This window comes from Strix uralensis, chromosome 20, assembly GCF_047716275.1.
Source record: "Strix uralensis isolate ZFMK-TIS-50842 chromosome 20, bStrUra1, whole genome shotgun sequence".
Taxonomy (NCBI): Eukaryota; Metazoa; Chordata; class Aves; order Strigiformes; family Strigidae; genus Strix; species Strix uralensis.
In genome coordinates this window covers 7,627,889-7,646,310 of record NC_133991.1, presented here as the reverse complement: position 1 = coordinate 7,646,310, position 18,422 = coordinate 7,627,889, and the positions used below count along the sequence as shown (strand labels likewise).

The 18,422-nt window shown below is 43.3% G+C and overlaps 1 long non-coding RNA gene and 2 other non-coding genes across 4 annotated transcripts; all 3 read left to right on the top strand.

Annotated features, from left to right (window-relative positions):
- Positions 1-937: 937 nt before the first annotated feature.
- LOC141952749 (uncharacterized) lies at positions 938-3,667 on the top strand. 2 transcript variants are annotated; one of them, XR_012631727.1, is made up of 6 exons: positions 938-958; positions 1,261-1,358; positions 2,118-2,139; positions 2,649-2,726; positions 3,000-3,055; positions 3,498-3,667. It is a non-coding gene; the product is annotated as an uncharacterized LOC141952749 (long non-coding RNA). The 2 variants fall into 2 exon arrangements; XR_012631726.1 differs by lacking the exon at positions 938-958 and having other exon boundaries at positions 972-1,358.
- LOC141952827 (small nucleolar RNA SNORD49) lies at positions 2,428-2,502 on the top strand. Its single transcript, XR_012631774.1, has one exon. It is a non-coding gene; the product is annotated as a small nucleolar RNA SNORD49 (small nucleolar RNA).
- Positions 3,351-3,424, top strand: LOC141952831 (small nucleolar RNA SNORD65). Its single transcript, XR_012631778.1, has one exon. It is a non-coding gene; the product is annotated as a small nucleolar RNA SNORD65 (small nucleolar RNA).
- Positions 3,668-18,422: the final 14,755 nt, after the last annotated feature.

Genomic DNA, 18,422 nt, shown 5'->3' with positions numbered 1-18,422 from the left:
CCCAGATATTATCACCTTTAGGGAATTTGATGGAGAAATTAATGTTCTGATACCGAGATGTGTAACCTATGTATTTGACTAAAATGTTGAAAATTGCAAGAAGTTCAGCTTTGGCTTTTGCTGGAGGATCTGTGCCTCAGGAAAAAATAATTCTGAATTTTAGGTGGCTCGTTACAGGACCACACTAGTCCTTCTTCTAGGAAGTGTTTGCTGTTTTAAAAAGGTATATTTTTGGTAAATGGTTCAGGCAACTGTTATATTGTGCGAAAGAAATCGTCGAGGGGGCTATGGGCTCTGTACCTGTAGCTGTCCTCAGACGCTGAGCGTGTGGCATTGATGGTGAGACTTGAAGGTGAGGTGTGGGGTTTTTTTTTGTTTTTTTTTTTTTTTTTTTTAAGATGATAGTCAATGTGTTTAACAGGGAAAAGGAAAGCAAAAACCCCTTTATTTTCAGTTCAGGATGACATTATAGTGTGAAAATAATGAAACTTTTATTTAAACAGCTGTTCTATTCCCAATAAAAGTGGTCTGAAGTCACACTGACCCATCCCGTTTTGCCGGACCGTCCATGATAAAGGACCGCGCACCCCTCCCTGGTGCAGGGCCCGCGGTGCCCCCCCGGCAGCCCGGCGCGGGCCATGTGCCTTCCTGGGGGCAAGATGGGGGTCCCTGCTTCGAGGTGTAGCCTCTCCCCGCCCAGGCTTAATGAATCCCCTTTCCTGCTTTCAACCGAGTAGACGGGTGCTTAAAATTGGGGTCCTCGCGGGCCTGAGAGAAAAACTAGAGTCCCGCCCGGGCCGCACTGCAGGAAATGGACGCCTCCGCCCACCCCTGCCTTGCCGGAGCAGTGGCACGGCCCACCCCGGCCCCCCCCCCGCCGCGGGGTGGTACGTCCCAAGCCTTTATAAGCAGCCGCCGCCCTTTCTCGCGCCCTTTCGCCCCGCGTTCCCGGCGGCGGGTAGGGCGCGGTGCGGGGCCGGCCGGGTGTGGTGGAAGGCGGGCGGGGAGGAGGCAGAGGCCCGGTTTGCGGGGCGAGGCGCCCTTCTCTTTTAGCGGGAGGCTTTTCCGCCGCGGAGCTGGGGGCCTTCGCACCCCCCCAGCCCCCGGCAGTGGTGGCGCCCGCTGCGCCTCCCCGTCCTTAGGACCGCTCGGGCCGGGCCCGACCATTGGAGGCAGCGGCGGGGGGCGCCGTTGGTGCCGCGCGCAGGGGAGGGGCGTGGCCTCGCAGCACGTGGCGCCTGACTGCCCTTGTCCCCGCAGGCCGGCCATGGAGGCGGGCACGGGCACCGGCACCGGGCGCTGCCGGCACCCCGCCAGCGGGGCCGAACCTACGCTAGGGCTGCAGAAGGGGCTCCCCGGTAAGCGGAAAGGGGCTGGGTTGGGTGGGGAGGCCCGCGAGCTTGCTGCGTGGGTGAGCGAGCGCCAGGGCCTGCTGCCTGAGCCGCGGGGGGGTGGCGCTGCCTTCGGCGAGCTCGCAGGGAGAAGCTTGGTTTAGGTTAAAGTCAATTCACATTCGGTTACCTCCCCCTCATGAGCCTCCTGGCTGCTTCAGGCGAAGCCCTTGTTGCTCACAGTATCACAGACTGCTGGGACAGCGTCCCGCCGGGCTCAGAGCTCCGTAGGGACTGTGGGGTAACGCCTCTGGGGTTAGCGCTTTAGTATTTCTATGTCTTCTATGGATTTTTATTTTTATGGCACTATCTTGAGCAAACAGGTCGCTTTTTTGGTTGGCCGATGTGCCAGGCCCTTTCTGTGCAATGAACTTTACAACCTTAGACTTGGTGGTCTGTGTAATTTCAATTTAAAAATTGCCCTTATGGTAGATGCCGTCTGACAAGCTGCGTAAGGGAGATTTCTAAGTTTTCTGACCAAAACCAGTTTAGAGAGGATTGTTGACTACTAAAATCTGTCCGATATAAATGTTTTGGTGATTCATGATATCAACACAAACATGGGTGGAATTATAAGCAGACTGTTGGCCGTGAGGTTCTGGTTTTGGTGGGGTTTGGGTTTTTTTCTGTTGCTTTGTTTCTTCCCGAATAAACCTACTTTATAATTTTCTAAAGTTACTGCTGAACAGTATTATAGTAATGGTTCTTTTGCTTTTATTCCCACAGGAAGGATGTCTTGAAGTAAAGAGTAAGTTAAAGTTTATTTATTTCTAAGGTGTGCAAAGTTGTTAAGAAAGTTCCAGGCCTTTACTTGCATGCTAATGACTTAAAGTAGTTAAATACAGGACTGTTAGTCGAAAATGACCTGCAATAATTACAGCTTAAAACAAGTTAAAAACTAATTAAAACTAATTAAAAATACCATTAAGTTAACAGAGTTAATGCCTTTCATGAACAAAGGGGTAAAGGTACAACTGTTAGTTCAAGATGAAACAATTACTCTGTTTTAAGTAACCAGATGTAAAAGTTGTTGGCTGTTGATGATGATAACCCTGAATAGGAAGTGCCGTCAGATGCGAGAACTGACGATAACCTTCTTACTTGTCTGAAACACAGCTACATGTTTGCAGCGTTTGAGCTCTAGAAATTTGTCTTCTAGAATTAATCAGGAAACTTTGGTTTATACTTCTTTCTATGAAAAGTGCTCTTGCAGTACCTAACGTAGCTTCACGTTCATCTGTTTTACTTTATCTGCAGAGCCTGGTCTGTCCAGATAAATGTGACACACTTCCGACTGGAAGCGGGTCACTCTTTGGAGATGGCCCTAATGTGAAGGTAAGTGATGAGCTTCACTAGACCACGTAGAGTTTGATACCAACTGGAATCTCAGTTGAGAATAAGTGAGGCTTACAAGCGGACAAAAACTTGGGAGGCGTATTTTGTAGGTTCAAACTTTATAGCTTAAATGAATCTGCTTTCCCTCCTCTCTTCCTCAAATTTTAAAGCCCTGTGGTGCTTATTTCCTGGTATCTCTATATTTAGATACAGCTTGCAGGTTTTGACTGTCATGTACTAATTGCTACTAATGTCTACCAATTGATATTACAGCTCTTCACAAATCCTGTGGAAGGCAGAGAGACAGCAAGAACAGGAGATACTGCTGGGTGAGTTTAATATTTGGTGTGGCATTACTTCAACGTGATATTTTTTGGCTACAGTCTCAGAAACATTACCTAGTTGAGAACGTTCTCATTGGCTGTGTTTCTATTTCTATATATTCTTAGCTCTAAAAGTATAATTAATGAAGTTCTAGGGTAAAAAATATTTTATTAGACTTCAACACGGGCAGTAAATGTTTAAGAATTGCCTTCTGCGCTACAGTTTTGCTGTCAGCACTCTAGAGCAAAGGGATAAAGGTCTTGCTTCTGCTAGAAATCTATCAATTTACCTAAAGATATCATATGATGAAACTAACCAAAAATTGCTGGAATTACCGGCAGATTGACTGGTGGTGAACAAAGGTTTTTCTGATGATATCCCTTACATTAACATTTGGGTTCATAGTTAGTGTTGAATGGTTAACTTACCCATGCTGTTGTATTGCAGGTGTTTATCCTGAAAATGTCTGAGGAAGAAGGAATCTGATAAAACATGTGCGTGAGCCTGGGGACTAGTGTTTGTATGCACTACCTATTTTTCTGCATTAAGAAGTTAAGAAATGGTAACAGTTACAGTTTTGGTTACACATACATTAAAATTCTCTCAAAAACCCCCAACTGGGTCTGGTTTTGTCACTACTTGCATTAAGGGATGATTTTCCATTACACAACACCTTTTTGATAAACATGCTGAGCACTCCTATAATTTGCTATAATATGATAAAAATCATATACACTGCAGTGTAAATAACGTAAATGGGGTTTGTGTAAGCATTCTATGTGGCGTTGGGTCATTTACTTGCTTTAAACAGTTTAAAGAAGTGATATTGCTGCTGTAATTACTGGAGAGATGAGGCCTTAAATACCCCTAACAGCAAGAAGAGCAAATGCAACTATTCCTGTATCTTGTTCCAGGCTTGATATTTCTTCATTATTTTGGCCTCAATCTTTCTTAAAGTCTGCTGCAGTGGTAGCAGAATGGGTTCCTGCAGCAATAGCATTCTAGGCAGTGTTCTATGTCTCTTCTAAATAATGGTCCAAATGTGCAAATCTAAAACTAAAGGGGGAGAAAGGGAGGAGAGACTCTGTAATTTGTTCTTCAGTGTCACTAGCAAAAGTGGAAAAGGGTGCTTTTGTGATAGTGATTCATTCTAAGATTGGTCTACAATGGAGGTTGATAAACAAAAGAGTTTTGGGGGAGACTGGGTGACTTAAGGTGCTTAAATGAGAAAAACAGCATCTGAGACTGAAACTCCCAATTAGACTTGCTATGTCAATATAACTGATGGGCTGTAACACTTCAATGCTATTTTTATATTTATAGGAGAGGCGTGGAATGTAAGAGTTTTCATCAAAACGAGAGCAAATGAGGATGTCCACTGAGACAGACTTAACAGTGCAGATGTTGCCGATCATTTTGCCCACTTGGTGTCACCAAGTGAAAGATTTTAGTATAGTCTTTGGAGTATGCTTTTTGAAAAAGATAAACATTAATATAAACGAATTCCTTGTGAGTGCATGCTCGTTCTGTGCCAACAAGAATCGAAGTAATGTTAACTGTACAGCTCCAAGTAGAAGATACCTTGGTCTTGCTTCTGAAAGTAATGAAACTTTTACCCAATTGGAAATTTTGCTGGAGGGGGTGTGGCTAGGAAAAGGGCAGTCAAGACGGCCAACAAAAGAGTTGAAAATGGTAGTTTGTGATGAGTGATGTTCTTACTGTAGTAATTTAGGTGAACAGTTCTTGGTTTTCATAAAACAAAAAGCAGGACACAGCTTTACCCAGGGGTTTGTAGTCCAAAAAACCACTGTCACAGTGCGAGCTTGGTTATTTTCACAATGGGTCAAGTGAAAAAGGAGTGGTGACAGTGGAACATAAATGTTAGTCCAGTTCTGGGTTACAGACTTCAGGGACTGTCCCAGCTGTGATTGCACTTCCCCGTGTAGTTTAGGTAAAGACCTGAATCTGTTTTCTTGACTGTTACACCTCCTGACTGATAACCTGAAAGAAAAGATGATGCTATGGCTTGTTGCTGCCCATCTGGCATCCCAGGGCAGTGTCCCTGTCCCTCCAGTGGCACCGGTGAGCCAGGCTGACTGATGGCTGTGGAGCTACTACATGTGTCTCTGCTTGGGGCATAAATTGTATGAAATGTGGGATTTCACAGAGGTTTCTCTCATTGAAAAGTCAGTTCTGTACTTTAATCACGGAAGAACGGGTTTGATGTTTTTCAGAGAAATGTCAAAAAGCAATAGAGTGCCTGATACTATAATATACAGGTAAATTGGGATTTTTCCTAGGAACATTACTGTGAAACATGCAGGGTTTAATATAAACATTGAACTTGGGTAATGGAGTATGCAAAACTTGTTTGGAACTAATTCCTTTCTATCTGAATTGTATTTGAGCAGTGTGAGCAGGTTGCTCCAATGTTTATTTTAATTAAAATTTTAAAGTAGAGTTACATTCTGTTCCAAGCGTTTAATGAAACAAAACTATTTTTGCCTGATTTAAAGAGCTTGTGTATTAGAATGTGTTGACAGAAGACATTTTTTAGCTGGTATGATACACACTGGAAATAAAAATGGTTTTAAATGTTTCAGAAAGAGTACAGGAATCCACCGTTTTTTAAATGAGATTCTGTATGCCAGTAATGATAATGGAGATGAGTGTGGCCACAGTTACCTCAGTAAACAAACAACTTGGCAAATTTTTGCTTGACTGTTTAATGTGCTGTTTAATTTGCTCAAGATAGGTTTGCAGCAACTTGTGTTTGTAATTGTTCTTTCTAGTATGTATCAGAATTGCCTCATTACAATAGAGTTGATCTGGGAATACTTCAATAAACAGGAAAAGGTTTATCTGGGTTTATTGAGGTTACAAGTTGGTGGTACCTGTTACAGTTAACTATTCATGAGTTTCATTTTAGTATTACTTGTTTATTGTTTTCATCAAAACCAAAATTCCTCAGCTGGGATCCTCTTAACAGGTTGGTTTTTGCTAAGATGAATGAATAGAAAAGTGTTATTCCTATTAGAATATGGTGCCTTTAGAACAAAATAGGTGTCCTAAACATATTACTATGGTCTTACATGGGAGCATATATAATCCTACTATTTATCTTACAGTGCTTGGGGGGAGGTGAAATAAAATAATTCTGTTTTGATTACATTTGGAACACATCAATTTTACAGTGTTGGGGAATAAGCAACAGAAAAAATCCTGACTTTAAAATACAATTGTTTTGGATTTTCTAAAGGTTTAAGAGAACAGTTGGCAGGAGTCCCTGGCACTTAACAATCAACAACCATGGATAAATCTAAAATAGATGAGAGGATTAGAGCAGAAAGGAAAAAAAAATACCTTGTGCAGTGAAGCTAAGAGTGACTGAGTGCCAGCTTTGAGCAATATGAGAGATGGCAGTGTCATAAAATTAATTTGTGAGGGAAAACAGTGACGTGGATGCGACTGCTGACCTGATGGAGAGTGGCTACTCTGGGTAATAGTCTTCCCGTTGGTGTCTTTCCTTCTGTACTGAGGTGGTGTAGAGGATGCCAGCTGCAAAAACCATTTCTGTGATGTGAATATGCATTTAATAGTAATGAGATGCAAATCCTCAGGCTCCTTTTTATATAAGGCACTTAAAGAGATGGGATGGGACTGACCTGTAATCTCTGTTCAGGGGTTTGTGGTGTGACTGGTAAGAGGCATGAACTGTGGGCAGCTCATTGCACGTCACGTTTGAGGTAGAATGGATTAGAATGGACATTGCACAGATGGTTTCCTTGCGTGTGCCCAGGGAAAGTGCATTGGTTTCATCCCTTTCCCATGTTGTATGAAAATGATGAAGGACAAGAAAGTAATTGTGGTGTGGCTCGTGTCATTGGGTGGAGAGACATTACTGTGGGGAAATGGCTGCCTTGGAGTACTCCTGTTTTCCTTTTTGTAAATCACAAGCTTCACATTTCATATAAATGCTGGTTATCATCATTATTTCTTGGTTAGTATTATAAAGCAATCTTATCTACATCAGCATTAAAATAATTACTCATGCAAAACCATAAATTACTGTAATTAATAAATCCCAGCTATTAACTAAAATCTCAAGGTGTGGTTTTTCTTAGCTTGGTAGCTGCTGGTTCAGCTGGATCAGTTTTAGCTGCCTGTATCCACTGAATGAGAAGGGAGGAGGGGGTATACTGCCTATCTTGCCTTTTCAGAATGAAATAGGTTCTAAATTTTGAAACTTCCTTCCTTTTCTCTTGAAGGCAGATGGAGGAACAGTTACTTTTCAACTCTTCTCTCCCTCATTTCGAATTGGTGAAAGAGAAGCAAACCACTATCAAAGGAATTGATGTTTCCTAGCAAGATACAACTAAGATGATACTAGTGTCATGCAAGGAAAATTTATGGGTTTGTTCTCTTCCAACTGCCACATTAGCAAATGCTTTATTATAATTTTTCAGCTGCTACAGGCAGTGACTCGAGTTGCTCTGAGCAAAGAGTGAAGGCTCAGAATAGCTGGGAGGTGTTTGGCCTTTTTCACACTCACCCAGGGCTCAGGCTCAGCAGTGTCCATAGCACCTGATAAGACTTTGTGCTGCCAAAACTTTATCACATTTCAAGTGTTCCTGTAAAGAAGGACAAGGTAAACACATCGTTCAGTGGTCTGATATGACAAACATACCTTACTTTGTCAGTTCATGTAATTCAGTGCCTCAGCTTTATGCATAAAATAAATTTTAGCCCAAATGTTATGAACCTAATACTGCTTAAAATTGTAAGAGTTTTAGCAGGTGGAATTTGATTTAGAGCGTGCAAGGAGGACATTTTAAAAACAGGAGCACAAAATGTTTACTTTAATTAAAGATTTGCCCTGTTTTACCTCCTGACACTCAAGCCCACAAGATGGTGCAGTGATCAAGTAGAGAAAGATTTTGCAGCCTTGGAAGATTCTTGTTTGGGGAAACATGGTTTTACTGCTGGTTTCTTCCCAGCTGTCTAATAAGATTTGCAACTTTCATTAACACGCAGAGAATCCCCCGCACAGTGAAAATATCACTTGTTAATTGGCTGTTAATAATGTTTCTTAGCTAGGACCAGCAAAGGCTGAGCCTCCATTTTCTTTGACACTATGCAAACCGGTTGCAGTAATGGTCCCAGCCCCAAAGCGCTTCTGGTCTAAGCAGGCAGCAAGTGACACAAGAGTGCATGAATAAACGGTGTGATGAGGCGCCAAAGGAGTTAAAATTCAGTTTTCTTCAGTAAAAATAAAAATACGGCATGAAGAATTACTTGCTCTTCATTACCTTTCACTCAAATGCATGGAGCCTCAGGACTTGCAAGCCTGGCTGCTTGCTAAAGCCCACGACTTGCACAGCAAAGCCCTGCTGTGTCTCCTTGGTGGTGGGTGTTGAGCTTAACTCAGCTGAAGTCAATAAACACCTCACAGCCCAGCACCTGTGTGTGGAACTGTAAAACCTGAGCAAAATACAAATGAGCAAATAATTTATGCAATGGAGACTGAATTTGAAATCCCTGCTGTTTTAATCAAGTTGAAATGTTAAAAGTTTCATCTCCAATAATTAAGACCTTTCCTGTACGTACTTTTTTTTTGTTAGACTCCTGGTAGTTTTTGCAAGTCAATACTTAGATTTTTTTTTTTTGTTGTAACAGGGTTTTTATTTGTAATGGTTTGCAGTAAAATAATTATATAGCACAGCTGCAACATGAACTCTCTAAACAAATTAAATAATGATCCATATTTCTAAAGCTGCCTATGGCTTTCTGGTGGGATTTCTAGTTTTTTATAATTTTAATTTATTTTCTAGTTTTTTTGAATGACTTCCTTCACTTTTCCAGATCCTGTAGGAGGATAGTTTCTCCGGGTTTGGTTGTCTTTGTTTTTCTCATATTCTGTATGCCTGCTAACTGCATTTGATGACTTGTGTTGGCTGTGAGTTTCTATGGGGTGCTGTTATTAATGGTGGAATAGGTTTGATAGCACATTCTGAGACAAACTTCCTAGCTAAGTTTAAGTTTATCACCTAGATAATAAATTTTCCTGAACAGCTTAAACTTTATTAATAAATACCTGGGTCAAGATACTAATGGTACCAAATACTTCCCTTAGTCATTTGGTTATCAGAGCCTTTATCTGACAGCAAATGCAATACTGGTGTTCAGGTGATCTATGAATATGTCCAGTTGTTTAATGTGGCCCACAACGACAGCAGATGAAATGCTTAATATAATGCTTGCCATCGCTTGTGCCCCCATCAGATAATCTTGAAATGGTCTGCCAGCGGTCCTGTGAAGCCATATTACCACCTTGTTGCAGATGAAGAAACTGGAGATCAGAGCCTTGCTGGGGTGGGTGAGAAAAGGGAAGGCCAATTTAGTCAGTTGTTGGATAAAGCAATCTTACTTAACTGTGTCAAATCAGATATTTATTACCTTCAACTGTTGCAGTAAATAATAAAATCTTTGTGCCGAGTGCTCCTCGGGATGTGAAATACATAGGATACCTGCTGTGAAGATGATGAGAATTGTTTCAAAGCGAGGTACAAACTGAGAGCTTTGAAATGCGCAGTGATTTCAGAAGGTAATGGGAAGACGCCGTACCAAGGTATGTGCACTTTGATTTAATATGTATCCAGTCATCTCCCTAAACAGCCTGTACGCTTCTGTACTGGGGGAGGAAGATGCTCTGTGTTTGCAAGAGGCAATATAAAGCTTTTGTGTCAGCGCCAGGTTGTTTGGTAGTCCAAAATGGGAGACCACATCAAGGAGAAAGTATTTCAAAGCTACTGCTTTTAAGCTTCAAAAGGGTCTTTGGAGATGACAGCACCGCTGTGTCACTTGGCAGCGTATCAGCAGCTCAGAGGCTAAAGCTAAGGAAAAAGAAGGGTTTGGGGGAGGAGAGCAGGACTGAGGTAACAGCAATGACACCAAAATTGCTTGAAGAACTGATGTAATACCCAGAGCTGGTCATATGGATGAAGGGACAGCTCTGGTCTGATGACTGCCCCTGCTCTGGGAGGCTGTTGGTAAAGTTCAGCCCATTTTGGGGGTTGGTTTCTCCAGCGGTTGTGTGAAAACTTGTTAGCTTGTGTCTTTGGAGAGAGTTTCTGGTACAGAGAGGTGGAGAAGGCTGCTCTGCTTCAGAGAAACTCCTCTTGTCAAGCTAGCAGCAGCTTAAGATGCTTGGGTTTGCCAATGGGATGCTGCAAAATACATGTGAAGTACACAGAGGAAATTTGAGATTGTCAGAGGAAACAAAATAGGAAGTGGCAGTGAAGTTATAGTGTACTGTGGGAAACTTTTCCCCCCTTAGCATTTCTGGAGAGCATGTTCAGGAGCCTGGTCACTGTGGGTGCAGATTTTTGGTCGGTTTGGAGAGGATATTTGTGCAGAACTGTAAGTACAAAGTAAGATTTAAACTGTCACATGCGGTGAAGACTTTTTACCAAAGCCCATGGGTTCATCCTTCACAAGCGGGTCTTAAAGTCATTAAAATTGCATCCAATGGGTCTGGCAATTTCCCTCATCCCCTCTTACAGCCCCTGAAAATCTGATCACCTGTTGAAAAGCCAGGTTTGCAGGTTGCTGCAAGAAGGGGTGGCCCAATCTGTGTTGAACAATGTTAGAGCTTGAATAATCTCATGAAAAGCCTTGAGGCTGCTTGCTGACTGAAGGGCTGACGGGGCTGGGACGTTGGCTGACCCTTGTTGATTAAACAGCTGGTGTTCATTGGGGGCCCCAGGTGAGGCTGTTTACCTTGATTTCATTTTAAACATCACATTTAATGCTCCTCCTGATAGCTCAAGCATAGGGCAAGGATTGTTGGGGCTTTTCCTGTTGTGTTTGGGTTTTTTAAACTCTTTCTTTCCAGTACTTCATAAAAATAATACTACACTTATCTAATTTCTCCTGCTGCTCGCAGAATGGCAAGCTCCAAGGATGAAACAGCAAACTTCTGGGTAGTGCTGCGTGGCTTTGGAGGTAGGTGAGGAGGGAAAGCTGCAGTTCTGCTAGATGATTAAGCAAGAAGCCTTTGGAGTTGTAGACTAGCAGGCACAGTTGCAAGAGGAAGAAGAGGTGGTACCTACATCCATTAGAAGAGGAAAATAAAGCAGGTAGGGAAAAATTATGATTTCCCAGAAAAGCTGGTGTCTAATCACACTCCAGATTTTCCTAGAAATTAAGGGGCGGGGGAGGAAATGATTGGTGGTTGTGGGAAAATACTGATCCTGGTGTGCGGAGGGATTTCAAGAGGAGGCTGTTAGTGTCTCTTACTTTGGAAGAAGTTTTGGTGGGCTAGGAGGGAAAGGGAAAAGGAATGGATGATTTAGATTAAAATAAGGACAAGAGAATAGAGACGTATTTAAGAGTTGTACAGCACAGGTGATGCTTTATTGTGAGTACATGGCATTACTTTAGAAATGCTGTGGTCTGGAGCTCATTTCCTATCAGGTATTGCCAATTACTTGACTCCTGCTTGGTAGTTATCACAGAATGCTGCTTTAATCCCTTCTGTGTGAGCTGTGCTGAATTTGTGTGGGACTAACTTTTAAATGAGGCTTGCTTGGCACAGGTGGAGTCGGAGTAGACTTGGTCCATCAGATGGGTAATTTTGCTGACGTACAAACCTGAGCTGCTAAGATCAGTCAGCAAGATGTAGTTTATATGAAAATCACCACCTAAATTAAAGCTGCTGTTCCATTGTGCGTATGTACTGCGTGTTGCGTAGGTGCGGGGAAAATAGCTCTTGCCTTCTACCACTTCCTAATGAGTATTATCGCTTAAAGAAGCAATATCCACTCAGGTTAATGAGCTAGAATGAGGACAGTTTCAGCAGCGAGAGACGTGCAGAAGACTGAATTTAACTGCCTCCGAGATGGGAAGCCAGGTTTTCTCCCAGCAACGCTGGGGACTTGGTTCATTTAGCACATTGCAAACGTCTTCCCGTGCTGCCAATTTACAGAACGGGCCTGACATACTGCTGATATGAGCTGAGGTTAGAAATGAGCAGTAGTGAAATACAGCTCCTATCTCCTGAGTGTTGCAATGCTTTAAGCTGTTCTGCTCCTTTGTTTGTTTGTTTTTTTCCCCTGGCTGAACAGCAGAGTGATTTTTACAGTAACTTTTGCCAGTTGTTGGGAAAATGCCTGTCACCCAGTTGGCTTTAAGCACGCTTGCAAAGCCTCTCCAGCTGCTTGGAAGGGAGAAGGAGGTGCTTTGTTCTTTTGAAAATCTCCCCCTTATAATTTGCCTGATTATCTTTTCTGTTCCATCTCTTGCAAAGAACCTGAACATAGTTGGCAGGTTTTCGTGGCAGAGGCATATGAAGGGTACAAAGAGGGGCCAAGTTTTGCATTTTAGCCTGCAGCTCTATGCTGTTCCCAGTGCATGTGCTGGAGGGGAGCTCTGAGCTTGCAAGAAAGCTCATCTTCCCCTAGAGTGGTCGGAGAAGTACTTAATCTTTAAATTCATAATTTAACAAAGTAGGTGTGTACAGTGAAGGAGAGGAAATGAAAAAGTAATGGCGAAGTTCTGCTATTGGGAAGTGATGTGTAAAGGCGTGCAATCTGAAGTGGATGCCTTTTATTTTGTGTTTGAAAATCTGCGTGCACATCTATGTGCAGGATTCAACAGGAGTTTGGTAAAAGCCAGGTTAACAGGTACCAGAGCATGATGCACGTGGTGCTCAGAGATCGATTCTTTGCTGCCTTATATTTCATTTATATAAGACAAGCTGGAATTAAAGGTCTTATCTGGAGGTAGTAGCAAGACAAGAGACAGCTGCAAAAGAGGAAAGGGAAGGCTCATTCCTGTGGTGATGCAGTTGGATTTTCCATATTTGTTATAGCCAATGTCCCTTCCTTTATCTTGTAGTTTTCCATATAAATTCTTGTAATTTTCCATATTTATCTGAGTCTCTGTATATCTGTTCCAGGAGTTTATACCTGTAGGACAGGCATGCCTGTAATAAGGCACTTTGAAGTCTAATCATGTAGCTGCAATTTTCAGGTTGTGTTTAGCATGTCTATTGCTGTCGCTTGTGGTCCTGCTGCTGGCGGAGGCCTTCAGCTGCTGCCTGTGATGCAAAATCCTAATCACAGAACACCTCTGCAAAGACTTGCACAAACCAAAAGAGGGTCTGGTTTCCCCTGGGGAAGGACACAGCTGACAGGTAATACAGCAAGCCGTGGGGAGAGACAGAAATAGAAAAGCCTCAGTAGAAAAAAACAGTGATAAATGCATGGGCCAAATCTTCAGTGAGTTATATACTGATTTTTCTCCCCTTCTTGGTACAGCACAAAGCAGTGGTCCTATGCTTCTCCTTTGTAAACCTCAAACTCTTATTTTTGCTTCTACTAACAATTCAGAGGGATGCAGTGTGCAACAGGGTTACTAAAGAGCTGTGCTGGCAAGTGATTACTTAGCTAAACCTGCCAGATACAGCTAAGCAAACCCTTCTTGAGGAATGCTATATAGACTCCACAGGTTTATTTTCTCTTCAAATTGAATTAATAAAATAGCAAAGAATAATGAAAGATGGCACAGAAGCCATGGAATCAATAAGCTATTAGGACGCAGAAAACCTGGGGAATGAATTTAGAAATCTGCAGAAATAATTAAAGGTGGTGGTAAACAGGTCACATCTTTTCTGACTTTGTTGAATCAGGTCTTCAATTTTATGTAAAACCATAAACTAAGCCAAAGGTAGAAATAGAAAACGCAAGCCCAAAACTGCCAGAAGGGACTACAAACAAAGCATCTTCAATTCCCCATCGGTCAGGAGTAGTTGAGCATGGGCTTATGCAGTTTTCATGCAAAAAGTTGGTACTGTATTCCTAAATACCTGTCCTGTGGTGCCAGCTTGGGATCCAGGGTTCCCCCTGTCCCTTCTAGGTAGCAAACCTCTTGCAGTTCGTCCTTGTGAACAAGTTCTGCACTAACATTTGTTAATGGTAATACACAAGCAAAATAGATTGAATACTTTCTTTCCCTGCCAGCTTAGTGATTATGGTGCTCAAAGAAATAAGCTAACATCCACTTTTTATTCCCAGCAAGCACTCAGCTCAATATAAATCATGTGCTTTGGATGTACAGCTCTCTTTTGCTATTCTTTTATGATGTTGCTTGCAACGTCTGAAAAAGGAGGTTGGTAAGTTTGGTTGTAAGTTCAACTGTCTCACAAGGTAGCAGAGGAGCAGTAGTTGCTACTGCATGGCCAATTGCTACTGCTTTCCTCTGTAATAAAGCTTCCTATGCGTGATCCGTTGTAAATTAACGGGTCGTCCATCATGCAGCAGCTTTCCGCTGGGCAGGCAATTAATGGCGCAATCAATGAAATCTACTCAATTTAGCTGTGACCTCTGAAGGCTGATCTGCCAACTTCATACTCAGAGGCTGAGAGCTGTGAAGCAAACCTTGCAGGCTTTCCCTCGTCGCTTTTGCTAGTCCAGGACACACGGATTGCATAGAAAAATCTGTGGGATGTTTCCAAAGCCAATATTAATCCTGACAGTTTAGGAAAACTGATCTTCAAACCCACCTTATTTAAAGAAGCAAGTTGGGAGTCACTTTTGCTGGTTGTTAGCTTTGAGTGCATGGTGGAGGGATGCTGCGCTGCCCATGGTCATGGGCTGTCATGTCTGTACAGCTTCTGTTGCAAGAGAGCCCTGATCCTGGCCAAGACCTGTAACGTTGCCATAAGCATCAAAACAGTAGGATACATCAGATTTCTTTTTTATTATTGTGGCTATAGTAAAAGGGAAATTTCACAATTGAGTCAACTGTTTGATCACTGAAATGTAGGAGATCATTCATGGGCTGGAAGGGGAGGGTGGTCTGATCCATCCATCCCTGCTCCCAGGAGGCTGGTCCTCCCCCGTGCTCAGTACTTGGCATCTGGCACTTTTTTCCCTGGGCCCTAAAGTATTTTGGTATTGGCCTTATCACTCCACCAAAGAAAATTATTCCAGCAAGAATTGCACACATCTGAACAGCAGTGTAATTTTGGTTCAGATGTCCTTGATCAGCAAGAGCTAAAGCCCTTCTGGTTCCTAACTGTGCTTGCTCAGTCCTTTGTATGTAAAACAGGTAGTCCTTGAGGGATAATACTTAGTTACTTTTCCAGATGCTGCTATATACGTTTTCCCCTATCAGCTAAGATTGAGCAGACTATTCGCTATCTCCAGGGCCAGCGTTACACACGCCAGCATGAGCTGCCAATAAATAATGCAGAAGATTCCCTTAGCTGGGACTTCTTCTATTAGTAAGAGGAAAAAATATCAGGCTTCAGGTAGTGTGGGAGTAGCTGAAAGTTTTAGCCTCCTGGGTTTTCATGCAGGTGTTTTTTTAATCCCAGATACTGTGATTGAGATTTGCCCAGGTCTTAACCTTTTCCCTTTTTGTGTCCTTCATTGCAACCCCATCGGGGAACCTTCTCCCTGGGAAAACTGCGTCCTGCAAACATCTCCCTTAGCTCCTGCTGGTTTCTTCTCTATTTAACCAGCTTCAGCTGAAGCACTCTTGCAAGAGCTGATTTTCCTCACACTAACCAGAGTATTCACATAGGTTTTGTTATGGCCTCGCTCACAGCCTTCAAAATCACTCCCCAGCTGTTGAGTTATGTTTTAGGTGGAAAAGGCATGATTTTGTGTGTGGCCTAACTCATGATTTTGGAAGGAGAGGCCTTGGAGCGTACATAGGGCTGGTGGCTCTCCTCTGGACCTGTCTGCTCAGGAAAATGGCAGCCCAGCATTCCTGAATTTTGGATATTGGGATTTCCATTGAGATTTTGATGTAGCTTCTTCATTCAGGGCAGCTCACTGCAGCCAGGACAGTAGTGTCTGCTCAGGGGGCACTCACCAGACATCTACCATGACAAGTGTAGAAATCCTTCTTGGTCCCTGCAAAGCACTCTTCGCACTCCCCAAGCACTGCATTTTCCGATAAATACTTTAAGGACAATAGAAGTCAGCCAACCTGCTGCTTTCTGGGTTTTCAACTAGGTCAGCTTTTTCTTGTTTGAAAAACGTGTTTTTCAAATTGAAAATCCACCTTCTTTTGCAGCAGTTGTGATTATTTTTCATTCACCCATTCCCTATAAACAGCCATTTCCTACGAACTTGCTTCTTACAACCCAGAGGCTGCAAAATACAGATGTAAGAAAAAAACCAGCCTGTACCCATCACCCTCTCCAGTTTTAATTACTATTTCAGTTCTCCCCTGCAGTGCTGTGCGTTCCCGGGGAGCACATGGGAAATCCTCCATGCGCTGCAGCCCTGCAAATATGTTTTGTTTTTTTTTTAAAGCTTAGAAGGAAATGAAAATAAATACAACACAACAAGTTGGGTTCTGCTGAGGCAGAGAGGAGGCTGCATCAGGGAATCCTCAGTCCTTTAGCAAGTGCAGACACAACCATTTGCCTGCCCTGCCCAGACACCCTCCTGTGTACCTGGTGTTCAGTTTCTCCTCTGAATAAAGAGGAGGAAAGGTGAGGAAGAAAAAAAAAAAAAAAGATTTGTCCTAAGGGTGGGTGTGATGCATGTAAGTAAAATGAGCGAGAATGAGAGAGCAAAATATGTGTTGGGCTGTGTGCATCAGGGAGAGGGGCCTCGATCCCCCCCAGGGCTTGGTCCTGGTGGGGAAGGGATTGTACCTGCGTGGATTTGGAGGAGCTGTTCTGGTGCAAGCAGTGTGGATTGCAGTGAGGTGAAATAAGTGGGCAGCCTCGCAGCCAGCCCTGCACTAGTATTTCCCCATCTCCTGGCTATGAACCTGCCTGCCTGCAAGCAGTCACTAGCTGCAGATATTTGCATTTATTATAAAGTTTGTGGGGTTTGTAGCTCACCATGGCGTTGCCCAGGCTGTTGCAGTGGGCTCAAAGCAGAGAGGATGGCTGTAATCCGTGCAGGGAGATGTTGTTTGCTCCTCACTTTGTCTTTCTCCTGGACAAGCTGTCCTTGACCATGCACGTGTAAATAGGACCAAAACCTGTTGTATTTCTTATTTTTTGGCTAGCTTTGTGTGATTAGAAGTCATGATATGCTGCCTGGGTGTGTGTAAACCCCTGTCTTGAAAGTGTGCAATCGCTGGTTGTGGGGTGCTGCAAGGGAGGGGAGCGGTCCCCATCAAGCCTTCAACTCCATCATCTTAGAAGACTTCTATTCCCCCAAGGCATGGAAAGGAAAGGCTGAATTTCCAAAGCCCAGCAGGTTGTGGTATTGCAGGGTCATCAGCTCTTTTGTTTATAGCTGTTGAGCATTTGAGAATATTTTGTGAAGATGGGGCCCACTTGTATGAAGCGGTGTAACTCGCATCGCTGGAGGCTGTCAGAGGATTGTGGGTGATGGATCTGGTTTCCCCGTTCGTCCTTCAGAATTTAATGCTAAATACATTTAATAGAGCTGGAAAGATCATCTCCTCTTGCTGAGTGTAGTCTGCTGGTGGAATAGGGCCCTCAGGCAGATAAAAACTCAACTGCCTCTGGAGCGAAGGAAGAGTGGGATCACTGTGATGTTTCCAGGATGACATCTGGTACCAAAGAGGTTGGGAAGAGATTAAATCTGTTGCTTATATAGGCACATTACACTGGAGAGGTGTCCTGGTTTCAGATGGAATAAAGTTAATTTTCTTCCTAGTAGCTGGTATAGTACTGTGGTTTGGGTTTAGGATGAGAATAATGTTGATAACACACTGATGTTTGAGTTGCTGCTAAGTAGTGTTTCTACTAAATCAAGGACTTTTCAGCTTCTCATGCCCTGCCAGCGAGAAGGCTGGAGGGGCACAAGAAGTTGGGAGGGGGCATGGCCAGGACAGCTGACCCAAACAGGCTAGAGAGGCATTCCACACCATATGATGTCATGCCCAGTATATAAACTGGGGGGAGTTGGCTGGGGGACATCATGGCTCGGCGGTTGGCTGGGCATCGGTCAGCAGGTGGTGAGCAATTGTATTGTGCATCACTTGTTTTCTATATTCTATTACTATTATTTTCCATTCCTTTTCTGTCCTATTAAACTGTCTTTATCTCAACCCATGAGTTTTACTATTTTTTTTTTTTTTTTTTTTTTCCAATTCTCTCACCCATCCCGCTGGTGGGGGGAGTGAGCAAGTGGCTGTGTGGTGCTTAATTGCTGGCTGGGGTTGAACCACGACAGGAGGGTAGGTTAGTGGTGTTTTTCCCTTCGTCATAAGCATTAATGCATGAATACTGCTAATAAGGTCTAACGGTTTCCTTGGCAATAGCAGCTACCAGCGAGACGCTCCCAATTAATGGAACATGGGCGCCTTTGCATTTCTGAGGATTTGAGTGGTCCCTGCAAGAGCTCAGGAGCCACCTCTTCACCTGCTGCT